Below are 14,810 nucleotides of genomic sequence, written 5' to 3'. Positions count from 1 at the left end.
TGTCACATAGCGCTCAGATATCAGTGGGCCTCACACAATCCAACAGTGTCCAGTGTCCAAAAGTGTGTGGAGAGATTCAAAATCTCACTTATCCTCTAGTCACTTAGGTCACAGCTGTGCCATCAAGCCTGTCACATAGCGCTCAGATATCAGTGGGCCTCACACAATCCAAAAGTGTCCAGTGTCCAAAAGTGTGTGCAGAGATTCAAAATCTCCCTTATCCTCTAGTCACTTTTGTCACAGCTGTGCCATCGAGCCTGTCACATAGCGCTCAGATATTCATTGGGCCTCACACAATCCAAAAGTGTCCAGTGTCCAAAAGTGTGTGCAGAGATTCAAAATCTCCCTTATCCTCTAGTCACTTAGGTCACAGCTGTGCCATCGAGCCTGTCACATAGCGCTCAGATATTCATTGGGCCTCACACAATCCAAAAGTGTCCAGTCTCCAGAAGTGTGTGCAGAAATTCAAAATCTCCCCTGTCCTATAGACACCTTGTACCTTGTTTTACATACTATATAGTTTGTTGGATTTTGTCTACATTTCTACCAAAAATGAGGAAGGCTGGTGGAAGAGGCCGTGGAATTGGGCGGGGGTTGGCAGCTGGTAATGATGGTGTTGGTGATGGATGTGATGGTAGTGGCAAGAGCAAAATAGGACCGAATGCAGGAGGTGCTGACCCTGCGTCATCGTCTGGCTACATAAGGCCTCGAACGCTTAGTTTTCTAGGAGTTGGCAAACCGCTTTTAAAGCCAGAGCATCAGGAAAAAGTTTTGTCTTACATTGCTGACTCAGCCTCCAGCTCTATCGCCTCCTCTTCTCCAGTTGTAAAAAGTAAAAGCACTGAGTCGTCATTGGAGGCTCATGTTCATGAACCACACCTTTCCTTGTGTCCTTCACCCCAACCAAGATTGAAGGATGATGCAGGCCATACTACTGATTACTCCATGGAGCTGTTTTCACATACCATGCCTGGATTATCAAGTCAAATGGTGAATTACCCAGGCCAAGATGAATCTGACATGGAGTGCACTGATGCACAGCCGCTGATGGATGATTCTCCTGGTACATTCACTCAGAGCACTACATTGTCCTCGCAGTGTACAGAGCCAGATTCTGACCCTGATGAGACTCAGGTGCCCCTTCCCGCACACTATACCACCATACACGGTGACACAGAGGAAGGTGCACATGACATAGAAGAGGAGGTGATGGATGACCCAGTTGTTGACCCAGATTGGCATCCATTGGTGGAAGAGGGTGCTGCTTCCAATAGCTCAGATGAGGAGCATCCACAGCAGACATCGACATCGCAACAGCTGTTATCTGGCAGGCCCGGAGCACTCCAAAGACAGGTTCCAAACATCAAAAGAGTTGCTGGACAGCTTGTCCAGAGGGTCAAAAGATCACAGCGTGCTAGGCCGCAAAATGTCTGCCAAAGTAGGAAGAGTGCAGTGTGGCACTTTTTTGAACAAAATCCTCATGATCAGGCCAAGGTTATCTGTAAGAAGTGTGCAAAGACCTTTAGCCGAGTGAAAAATCTGAAAAATTTGAATACCAGTTGCATGCTTAGACATTTAACCAGCATGCACTTGCAAGCATGGACACAACACCAAACCTCAAGTGCCACATGTGCAACTGATCACAACGAAGGTAGTCAGCAACGCTACATTGTTTCCCCCACTGTAAGCCCACCGGTTAGCACAGCAGCAAATGTTGAGGTGTCGTTACAAGGCCACAGCAGTCAGGGAATCCCAATGTTATATAAACGAAAGACTGATTCTAGGCCATCAGAAAGAACACCAACTCCATCACCATCATCAACACTCTCTCAGTCCGCCCTGTCCACCGCTACTTCCACCATATGCAGCTCTCAAGTCCAGCTTACCCTCCCAGACACTATGAGTAGGTCAAGAAAGTACTCAGTCTCTCATCCGCGTACACTGGGTTTGAACGCCCACATTGCCAAACTAATCTTGTTTGAGATGATGCCCTTTCGGTTGGTGGAAAGCACAGCTTTCCGTGAACTCATGGCCTATGCAGTACCACGCTATGACCTACCCAGTCGCCACTTCTTCTCTCGCAAAGCCATCCCAGCCCTCCACCATCATGTGAAAGACCGCATTGTCCATGCACTCAAGCAGTCAGTGAGCGGAAAGGTGCACCTCACAACTGATGCATGGTCCAGTCGGCATGGCCAGGGCCGTTACGTGTCCATCACTGCGCACTGGGTTAATGTGGTGGATGCAGGGTCCACAGGGGACAGCGGTGGTGGGACAGTGCTGCCTAGCCCACGGTATAGGAAACAGTTGGCTGTAGGCATTCCACCCTCCTCCTCCTCCTCCTCCTCCTCCAGAAGCGAAAGCTCGTCCACAGAGCGCAGTCGTACGAGCACTCCATCTGCAGCTGCCACTGTTGCACACAATGTGTCCCCCTATCGAGCAGCTAGTGGAAAGCGTCAGCAGGCTGTATTGCAGATGATGTGTTTGGGCGACAGACATACCGCCGAGGTGCTGGCCGAGTATTTTTAGCGACAAACTGAGTCATGGCTGGGCAGTGTACATCTTGAGGCAGGCAAGGTAGTTAGTGATAACGGCCGTAATTTTGTGGCAGCCATAGCCCTTTCAAAACTCAGCCACATACCTTGCTTGGCTCACACCTTGAACCTGGTGGTGCAGTGCTTCCTCAAAAATTATCCGGAGTTAACAGCCCTGCTCCAGAAGGTGCGAAGACTGTGCGCGCACATCCGCCGGTCGCCTGTACACTCCGTTCGTATGCAGAAGCTGCAGCGATTGCTCCACCTTCCCAACCACCGCCTCATTATCGACATTGCAACAAGGTGGAACTCCACCCTGCACATGGTGGAGCGGCTGTACAAGCAGAGGCAGGCCATAGTGCATTTGTGGGAGGATACACGGCCAGGCACTTTGAGAGCAGACATGGAGTTGACAGGTGTGCAGTGGTCGAAGCTGAAAGACCTCTGTAAAGTCCTTCAGTGTTTTGAGGAATGCACACGGCTGGTAAGCGCAGACGACGCCATCCTAAGCATGAGCATCCCACTTATGCGTCTGCTCATGCAAACTTTGACGCACCTTAAGGAGCAGGCGTCTGCAGCCAATGTTGATGAGGAGGAAGAGGAGGAGGGAATCCTTGATGAGATTCAGCCATTGTCTGCTCAGGGACCTCTCCTGGACGAGGTGGAGGAAGAAGAGGAGGAGGAGGATGATGATGGGGATGATTACTTAGGGGAGGAGGATGCATCTCGTGGGGCAAGTGAAAATGTTGGCGTGGCAAGGTCTGGTACAGGGTTTGTGCGTGACTGGAGGGATGTGGATTTGCCAGAAAGTGCTCCTCCAACCAGCACTCGCAGTGCATCATTGACACCGGGAACATTGGCCCACATGTCAGATTATGCCTTGCGGATCCTAAAAAGGGACCCCCGCATTGCCAAAATGATGAACAATGACGACTACTGGTTGGCCAGCATCCTGGATCCACGCTATAAAGGCAAATTACAGAACATCATGCCACAAGAGAACCTTGACATAATATTGGCTAATAAACAAGCAACTCTGGTAAATCGGTTGCTTGAGGCATTCCCAGCACACAGCAGCGGTGATGGTTCTCACACGAGCCGTACGGGCCGGGGGCAGCTTGGCAGAGGTGTTCGTGGTGCACACAGCAGAAGTGGCATTGGAGACAGGGGTTTCATGACAATGTTGTGGACTGATTTTTCAAATACCGCTCACACAACTGGTAATACTGCATCGATGGAAAGTGACAGGAGACAGCAGTTGTCAACTATGGTTACAAACTACTTTTCCTCCCATATCGATGTTCTCCCACACAGGTCATTCCCCTTTGACTAATGGGCCGCTAAACTGGACACCTGGCCTGAATTGGCCCAATATGCCTTACAGGAGCTCGCTTGCCCAGCTGCAAGTGTGCTATCGGAAAGAGTCTTCAGTGCAGCTGGATCAATCCTGACAGAAAAAAGGACCCGTCTGTCAACCCAAAATGTGGATGATCTAACCTTCATTAAAATGAACCATGCATGGGTTTCCAAGGATTTTGTCCCACCTTCCCCTGATGACACATAGGGTGACAGAAAAATGGCTTGCTTTGGTCCACCTCTTCCTGGGACTTCACCTATTTCGCCTTTTGCATCAGCTGAATGTCCAACATCAACATATGCCACTTTCTAAAACTCCCTAACTGTGCTGCCTCCCCCCCATGGCCGGGGTCACCACCTAGCGCACGACACCGTGCGAGTGCCGTTGCCCTGGACAGGTGGGTAGGCCGACTCTTGGGCGCGGGCACTGGCACAGGGTCCCTCATAGTGCAATCAAGTGTCTCTGACGGTGGTGGTGCACACCCGCCGTCAGACACACCGCTGTACTATGAGGGGCCCAGTGCCAGTACCGACGCCCACGAGTGGGCCCCCCTTGCTTGGGCAGGGCCCCAGCATTTGCAATCTTTACCTCTCCCTGCTCCTCCGCTGTGTAATCTGGGCCGTCAAATCCATACTGTGCCTGACACCGTCTGAGCCTGCCTCCTGATGTATAGAAATATATTTAGAATGTGTAAGCTATCCATACATGTTATCCGGGGATACGGTACCCTTTCTAACCTTTGTGCAATCACGTGCAATCCATACTGGCCTAACACCGTCTGAGCCTGCCTCCTGAGACATATATTTTGAATGTGTACGCTATCCATACATGTTATCTGGGGATACGATACCCTTTCTAACCTTTGTGCAATTACATGCAATCCATACTGGGCCTAACACCGTCTGAGCCTGCCTCCTGATGTATAGACATATATTTTGAATGTGTACGCTATCCATACATGTTATCCGGGGAAACGGTACCCTTTCTAACCTTTGTGCAATCACGTGCAATCCATACTGGGCCTAACACCGTCTGAGCCTGCCTCCTGAGACATATATTTTGAATGTGTACGCTTTCCATACATGTTATCTGGGGATACGGTACCCTTTCTAAACTTTGTGCAATCACGTGCAATCCATACTGGGCCTAACACCGTCTGAGCCTGCCTCCTGAGACATATATTTTGAATGTGTATGCTATCCATACATGTTATCTGGGGATACGGTACCCTTTCTAACCTTTGTGCAATCACATGCAATCCATACTGGGCCTAACACCGTCTGAGCCTGCCTCCTGATGTATAGACATATATTTTGAATGTGTACGCTATCCATACATGTTATCTGGGGATACGGTACCCTTTCTAACCTTTGTGCAATCACGTGCAATCCATACTGGGCCTAACACCGTCTGAGCCTGCCTCCTGAGACATATATTTTAAATGTGTACGCTATCCATACATGTTATCTGGGGATACGGTACCCTTTCTAACCTTTGTGCAATCACGTGCAATCCATACTGGGCCTAACACCGTCTGAGCCTGCCTCCTGAGACATATATTTTGAATTTGTACGCTATCCATACATGTTATCCGGGGAAACGGTACCCTTTCTAACCTTTGTGCAATCACGTGCAATCCATACTGGGCCTAACACCGTCTGAGCCTGCCTCCTGAGACATATATTTTGAATGTGTACGCTATCCATACATGTTATCTGGGGATACGGTACCCTTTCTAACCTTTGTGCAATCACATGCAATCCATACTGGGCCTAACACCATCTGAGCCTGCCTCCTGATGTATAGACATATATTTTGAATGTGTACGCTATCCATACATGTTATCCAGGGAAACGGTACCCTTTCTAACCTTTGTGCAATCACGTGCAATCCATACTGGGCCTAACACCATCTGAGCCTGCCTCCTGAGACATATATTTTGAATGTGTACGCTATCCATACATGTTATCCGGGGAAACGGTACCCTTTCTAACCTTTGTGCAATCACGTGCAATCCATACTGGGCCTAAAACCGTCTGAGCCTGCCTCCTGAGACATATATTTTGAATGTGTACGCTATCCATACATGTTATCTGGGGATACGGTACCCTTTCTAACCTTTGTGCAATCACGTGCAATCCATACTGGGCCTAACACCGTCTGAGCCTGCCTCCTGAGACATATGTTTTGAATGTGTACGCTATCCATACATGTTATCTGGGGATACGATACCCTTTCTAACCTTTGTGCAATCACGTGCAATCCATACTGGGCCTAACACCGTCTGAGCCTGCCTCCTGATGTATAGACATATATTTTGAATGTGTACGCTATCCATACATGTTATCTGGGGATACGGTACCCTTTCTAACCTTTGTGCAATCACGTGCAATCCATACTGGGCATGACACCGTCTGAGCCTGCCTCCTGAGACATATATTTTGAATGTGTACGCTATCCATACATGTTATCTGGGGATACGGTACCCTTTCTAACCTTTGTGCAATCACATGCAATCCATACTGGGCCTAACACCGTCTGAGCCTGCCTCCTGATGTATAGACATATATTTTGAATGTGTACGCTATCCATACATGTTATCCGGGGAAACGGTACCCTTTCTAACCTTTGTGCAATCACGTGTAATCCATACTGGGCCTAACACCGTCTGAGCCTGCCTCCTGAGACATATATTTTGAATGTGTACGCTATCCATACATGTTATTCGGGGAAACGGTACCCTTTCTAACCTTTGTGCAATCACGTTCAATCCATACTGGGCCTAACACCGTCTGAGCCTGCCTCCTGAGACATATATTTTGAATGTGTACGCTATCCATACATGTTATCTGGGGATACGGTACCCTTTCTAACCTTTGTGCAATCACGTGCAATCCATACTGGGCCTAACACCGTCTGAGCCTGCCTCCTGAGACATATATTTTGAATGTGTACGCTATCCATACATGTTATCCGGGGAAACGGTACCCTTTCTAACCTTTGTGCAATCACGTGCAATCCATACTGGGCCTAAAACCATCTGATCCTGCCTCCTGAGACATATATTTTGAATGTGTACGCTATCCATACATGTTATCTGGGGATACGGTACCCTTTCTAACCTTTGTGCAATCACGTGCAATCCATACTGGGCCTAACACCGTCTGAGCCTGCCTCCTGAGACATATGTTTTGAATGTGTACGCTATCCATACATGTTATCTGGGGATACGATACCCTTTCTAACCTTTGTGCAATCACGTGCAATCCATACTGGGCCTAACACCGTCTGAGCCTGCCTCCTGATGTATAGACATATATTTTGAATGTGTACGCTATCCATACATGTTATCTGGGATTACGGTACCCTTTCTAACCTTTGTGCAATCACGTGCAATCCATACTGGGCATGACACCGTCTGAGCCTGCCTCCTGAGACATATATTTTGAATGTGTACGCTATCCATACATGTTATCTGGGGATACGGTACCCTTTCTAACCTTTGTGCAATCACATGCAATCCATACTGGGCCTAACACCGTCTGAGCCTGCCTCCTGATGTATAGACATATATTTTGAATGTGTACGCTATCCATACATGTTATCCGGGGAAACGGTACCCTTTCTAACCTTTGTGCAATCACGTGTAATCCATACTGGGCCTAACACCGTCTGAGCCTGCCTCCTGAGACATATATTTTGAATGTGTACGCTATCCATACATGTTATTCGGGGAAACGGTACCCTTTCTTACCTTTGTGCAATCACGTTCAATCCATACTGGGCCTAACACCGTCTGAGCCTGCCTCCTGAGACATATATTTTGAATGTGTACGCTATCCATACATGTTATCTGGGGATACGGTACCCTTTCTAACCTTTGTGCAATCACGTTCAATCCATACTGGGCCTAACACCGTCTGAGCCTGCCTCCTGAGACATATATTTTGAATGTGTACGCTATCCATACATGTTATCTGGGGATACGGTACCCTTTCTAACCTTTGTTCAATCACGTGTAATCCATACTGGGCCTAACACCGTTTGAGCCTGCCTCCTGATGTATAGACATATATTTTGAATGTGTACGCTATCCATACATGTTATCTGGGGATACGGTACCCTTTCTAACCTTTGTGCAATCACGTGCAATCCATACTGGGCCTGACACCGTCTGAGCCTGCCTCCTGAGACATATATTTTGAATGTGTACGCTATCCATACATGTTATCTGGGGATACGGTACCCTTTCTAACCTTTGTGCAATCACATGCAATCCATACTGGGCCTAACACCGTCTGAGCCTGCCTCCTGATGTATAGACATATATTTTGAATGTGTACGCTATCCATACATGTTATCCGGGGAAACGGTACCCTTTCTAACCTTTGTGCAATCACGTGCAATCCATACTGGGCCTAACACCGTCTGAGCCTGCCTCCTGAGACATATATTTTGAATGTGTACGCTATCCATACATGTTATCTGGGGATACGATACCCTTTCTAACCTTTGTGCAATCACGTGCAATCCATACTGGGCCTAACACCGTCTGAGCCTGCCTCCTGAGACATATATTTTGAATGTGTACGCTATCCATACATGTTATCCGGGGAAACGGTACCCTTTCTAACCTTTGTGCAATCACGTGCAATCCATACTGGGCCTAACACCGTCTGAGCCTGCCTCCTGAGACATATATTTTGAATGTGTACGCTATCCATACATGTTATCTGGGGATACGGTACCCTTTCTAAACTTTGTGCAATCACGTGCAATCCATACTGGGCCTAACACCGTCTGAGCCTGCCTCCTGAGACATATATTTTGAATGTGTACGCTATCCATACATGTTATCTGGGGATACGTACCCTTTCTAACCTTTGTGCAATCACGTGCAATCCATACTGGGCCTAACACCGTCTGAGCCTGCCTCCTGATGTATAGACATATATTTTGAATGTGTACGCTATCCATACATGTTATCTGGGGATACGGTACCCTTTCTAACCTTTGTGCAATCACGTGCAATCCATACTGGGCCTAACACCGTCTGAGCCTGCCTCCTTAGACATATATTTTGAATGTGTATGCTATCCATACATGTTATCTGGGGATACGGTACCCTTTCTAACCTTTGTGCAATCACATGCAATCCATACTGGGCCTAACACCGTCTGAGCCTGCCTCCTGATGTATAGACATATATTTTGAATGTGTACGCTATCCATACATGTTATCCGGGGAAACGGTACCCTTTCTAACCATTGTGCAATCACGTGCAATTCAAACTGGGCCTAACACCGTCTGAGCCTGCCTCCTGAGACATATATTTTGAATGTGTACGCTATCCATACATGTTATCTGGGGAAACGGTACCCTTTCTAACCTTTGTGCAATCTCGTGCAATCTATACTGGGCCTGACACCGTCTGAGCCTGCCTCCTGAGACATATATTTTGAATGTGTACGCTATCCATACATGTTATCTGGAGATACGGTACCCTTTGTAACCTTTGTGCAATCACATGCAATCCATACTGGGCCTAACACCATCTGAGCCTGCCTCCTGATGTATAGACATATATTTTGAATGTGTACTCTATCCATACATGTTATCTGGGGATACGGTACCCTTTCTAACCTTTGTGCAATCACGTGCAATCCATACTGGGCCTAACACCGTCTGAGCCTGCCTCCTGAGACATATATTTTGAATGTGTACGCTATCCATACATGTTATCTGGGGATACGGTACCCTTTCTAACCTTTGTGCAATCACATGCAATCCATACTGGGCCTAACACCGTCTGATCCTGCCTCCTGATGTATAGAAATATATTTTGAATGTGTACGCTATCCACACATGTTATCTGGGGAAACTGTACCCTTTCTAACCTTTGTGCAATCACGTGCAATCCATACTGGGCCTAACACCGTCTGAGCCTGCCTCCTGAGACATATATTTTGAATGTGTACGCTATCCATACATGTTATCCAGGGCAACGGTACACTTTCTAACCTTTGTGCAATCACGTGCAATCCATACTGGACCTAACACCGTCTGAGCCTGCCTCCTGAGACATATATTTTGAATGTGTACGCTATCCATACATGTTATCTGGGGATACGGTACCCTTTCTAACCTTTGTGCAATCACGTGCAATCCATACTGGGCCTAACACCGTCTGAGCCTGCCTCCTGAGACATATATTTTGAATGTGTACGCTATCCATACATGTTATCCGGGGATATGGTACCCTTTCTAACCTTTGTGCAATCACGTGCAATCCATACTGGGCCTAACACCGTCTGAGCCTGCCTCCTGAGACATATATTTTGAATGTGTACGCTATCCATACATGTTATCTGGGGATACGATACCCTTTCTAACCTTTGTGCAATTACATGCAATCCATACTAGGCCTAACACCGTCTGAGCCTGCCTCCTGATGTATAGACATATATTTTGAATGTGTACGCTATCCATACATGTTATCCGGGGAAACGGTACCCTTTCTAACCTTTGTGCAATCACGTGCAATCCATACTGGGCCTAACACCGTCTGAGCCTGCCTCCTGAGACATATATTTTGAATGTGTACGCTATCCATACATGTTATTTGGGGATACGGTACCCTTTATAAACTTTGTGCAATCACGTGCAATCCATACTGGGCCTAACACCGTCTGAGCCTGCCTCCTGAGACATATATTTTGAATGTGTATGCTATCCATACATGTTATCTGGGGATACGATACCCTTTCTAACCTTTGTGCAATCACGTGCAATCCATACTGGGCCTAACACCGTCTGAGCCTGCCTCCTGATGTATAGACATATATTTTGAATGTGTATGCTATCCATACATGTTATCCGGGGATACGGTACCCTTTCTAACCTTTGTGCAATCATGTGCAATCCATACTGGGCCTAACACCGTCTGAGCCTGCCTCCTGAGACATATATTTTGAATGTGTACGCTATCCATAAATGTTATCCGGGGAAACGGTACCCTTTCTAACCTTTGTGCAATCACGTGCAATCCATACTGGGCCTAACACCGTTTGAGCCTGCCTCCTGATGTATAGACATATATTTTGAATGTGTACGCTATCCATACATGTTATCCAGGGATACTTTACTCTTTCTAACCTTTGTGCAATCACGTGCAATCCATACTGGGCCTAACACCGTCTGAGCCTGCCTCCTGAGACATATATTTTGATTGTGTACGCTATCCATACATGTTATCTGGGAATACGGTACCCTTTCTCACCTCTGTGCAATCACGTGTAATCCATACTGGGCATGAGAACGGCTGGCGAGCTGTTAAGCAAGCTACAGCACCTGTGGTTTGCACACGTAAGTTTTTCATTTTTTCAGAAATGACGGTTAGGCCTAATTCCGGAACTGCAGTTGACCTGCACTTACTGGGAAATCATTGTTCGCGGGTAATAATTGTAATCAGTGATCCCCATCACTAACGTTGTTCAGCGGGTTATCTGCACCTGTAAGCGACAAACGCTGGCCTTTTCAGTGTAGCGCACATGCAGCCACGGACATGTAAGGGCATGACACACCAGTTATTGGCCAATCTCATGTGCCAGAGCCTCACGTGTCCCTCTAGTAAGCCGGACTCGGACCACGGGGCATGACGGAGTCTCGTTCGTTAACGGAATTAAGCTTGCAATGTGTGCATCTGTTCTGTAGCTGGCATGTTTGAGGTTTCCCAGGTGGAGTCGAATTTAACCGTAGACTCCACTCCTGTTGGTGTCCTTCTGGACATTCCTTTAAGGTTCAGCTTTGCAACCATACTGCCCACGTAAAACAAACACTTTGCCTTCATGAACGCTGTTTGGAGGGTCATGACTCGTGGGAATAACGCCGCCCAATCAGTTAACCTGCTAGAGAGATCGTTCGTTGCTCCCAAGCATGACATCACACTCCCTAGGAGGAAGGTAATGCCACTGTGGCGATCGTACTCCTGGGGGCGACACAAGTGCACTGATGCTCAGCCACTGCTCGATGAATCTGCTGGTACATTGACCCAGACCACTACATTCCCCTCGCACGCTACATGGCCTGAATCTGACCCTGATGAAACTCAGGTTACCCTTCCCATACACAGTTCCATCTTACACGGTGACAAAGAGGAAGCTGCAGATGAAAGTGCAGATTCGGCCCACCCGCCGTCAGACACACCACCGTACTATCAGGGGCCCTGTGCCTGTGCTGTCCCCAACGAGTGGGCCCCCCCTGCTTGCTCAGGATCACAGCACTTGCAAGGTTGAAATACTGTGCAGTGAGATGGAAGATGGGGACGACGAGGAGTCCAGACTAGTACATGGATTCCATAGCGAGGAGACTTATTTCATTGTTTTCAATGTTGGGACAGCAATTTTTGGGGAGCACTATACTCTGGAGAATGATAGATGGGGCCCACCATACACTGGAACATTCCAAAGGTGGACATCAGACACTGGAGCAGCATTTACAGGGCCCATTATACACTAGAGCATTAGAAATGGGGCCCATTATGTTTGGAGCATTATTTGGGCCCATAAGACAGTGGAGCTTCATCCATGGGGACCAACATATACTGTAGCATTATGTGGAGCTCATCATATACTGTTTCAAACATTATATGGGACCAATGATTCTGTATGGAGAAATAGATGGGCCTCGTCATGAGATGTAAAAAGTGAAGTATTTTTCATTGTACTATACCGCTATTTCTCTGCCGTATCGGAGCATGATGAGTTGTGGTATGTGTTAAAGGGGCACTCTTTCGCCCAGGGCACATGAGAACCTGTAGCCAGCCCTCCCCCCCCACAACTGTAGCCAAATAACCCCCATTTTTCAGTGCGTAACTTGTATTATGAAGTTAATTAAGGTTGACAAGCTTAAGTAAGAAGAATTGATGCTTTTGGCATTCAAATGGGCACTGTAGGTGTGTTTCCTGTCCTCCTCTCACTGCCGACTTTTATTCCCCATTGACTTACATTGGGTTTCGTGTTTCGGGACGACCCCGACTTTTCCCTATAATCGGATGATCTTGCTCTACCCGACTTTTGGAAAAGTCGGGTTTCACGAAACGAAACGCGACCCTAAAAAACCAAATGTCGCTCAACTCTATTTATGATGTGTTTCATGTATTAAACATTTTAAAATTTTGATTAGTATGGTAATTTGCGTTAGAATTTGAGTTTGTTAGCCAAACAAGGAGTGGATCCAAAATACTAACTATGAGCTATGGCTTGGATAGCATCATCCATCTGACAGATAGTAAATTGAAGGCATTAGAATGTCCTTACAGTAATGTGATTGAATATCTTATGTTTGTTCCTTCACTATGACGCTGAAAATATATCTCTTATAAATATTGGATTGATGCAAGCCCAAATATTCATCAATGACCACTAGCTACGTAGCATCTGAGACAAATCCTTTGAACAGTGGAAGCTCTTGCCTCGGTAGTTTACTTCTCTGCTCCTGAGTATACAAATCCTAGCCTTTTTGGCTGCTTCTCATCAGATTTCTTGTTGTAATTACATGTTCACGGCAGGAGGTCGTACTTCAATGGAGATTGAAGATTCAGCTCTTTCTCACTTCTCAAGTTATAATTAGCTTTTTACTTCCATAGTTATAATTAATTCCATTTGATCTATATGAGGATGATAGGTCCCCTCTCCAGAAATGTCTTAATGGATATTACAATTTTTCAACATAACTAAGTGCAATCCAATGTTTCCTATGTACTCAATTGACATACATGGTCCTATAAACTAACATTGGTCAGAGTTCTATCTGATGGTTTGTCTTATTGCACTTTGCCCAAAAATTTGCTAGTCTGCATCTCCCGATATATTTTATTTAATTTTATTTCTTATCTTTGTATATCCCACAGTTGGTTTCTGTCATGGTTTACTGAGACGTCAGGTTAGGTGGTGTAAGAGTTAACATTTAAAGGCTCTCTGTGAATCCAGGGAGGGTTCTTATAGCCTCATGATAGAGCCGTCCCCTGTTGTTTATACTCTTAGCTGAGTGTGCCTGACCCTGCTTTGTCTGTGCTTCATACCAATCGTTGTTTGTCTGCTTGGTGCTTGACCCGGTCCTGTCACTGTTAATGTCTCTTGTCTGCTGATTGTGTACCATGCTGCCCGTCCTGTGTATGACCCTTGGCTATGTTCTTGACCTTCCTTTGAATATCCCTCCTGTACTTCGTCGCCCGCCCCATGTATGACCTTATTGCTTGCCTGACTACTGTTATTTTCTCTGAGCCGCTTTGATACCATTACTCTCAGTGCTGCAGAAGCTCGGCTGTAGTCCCGCCCAGTTCTCTGACACGCGGTCACGTGATCGCAGGTCCTGCGGGCATCGGGCGCTTCACTATCGCTCTGCCCTCCCCGCAGGTCCTGGAGCTGGTCTAGCCATACCTGCGCCATACTCCTGACTCTCACCACGGTGGGTAAGAATCCTGCACTTACTTGTAGCGGGTGTCCTTGCCTCCTGGGGGGCAGCGCTATCTGCCCTTGACAGTTTCTACTTATACAATTAGTTTCACATATTATTCAAGTTTTGTAAACTGCCCCTAGATAATAGTTGATAGAATTGATTAATTTGCCAATGTCAAAATATCGCATATTTCATTTGCATCTATGAAACCATCCATGCTAGAATAAATCTAAAAAAAGAATGTACACAAAAATTTTAATTCCACATTAGAGCAAGTCTCACACCAGGAAATGACTTGGTCACTCTTTCCTAGTGATATATTTTATTACAACAGAAATTTTTTTAGCAAGAAACCATAATCTATGAGTGATTTCATTTCCATTCATCAATTTTATTGGATTGCAGTGTGACCCCATAATGACTTATTTAATCAGTTTCAGCAAGCTGCTTTATGTAATGAA

The 14,810-nt window shown here is 46.5% G+C and overlaps 1 protein-coding gene across 1 annotated transcript in view; it reads right to left on the bottom strand.

Annotated features, from left to right (window-relative positions):
• GALNTL6 (polypeptide N-acetylgalactosaminyltransferase like 6) overlaps positions 1 to 14,810 on the bottom strand; it is a 3,047,192-nt gene that overhangs the window by 1,902,402 nt on the left and 1,129,980 nt on the right. The gene's annotated exons all lie outside the window — the stretch shown is intronic.

The sequence above is a fragment of the Dendrobates tinctorius genome, unplaced genomic scaffold, assembly GCF_039654945.1.
Source record: "Dendrobates tinctorius isolate UK_male_01 unplaced genomic scaffold, ASM3965494v1 ptg000008l, whole genome shotgun sequence".
Lineage (NCBI taxonomy): Eukaryota > Metazoa > Chordata > Amphibia > Anura > Dendrobatidae > Dendrobates > Dendrobates tinctorius.
This window is presented reverse-complemented; position numbering and strand designations above follow the sequence as displayed.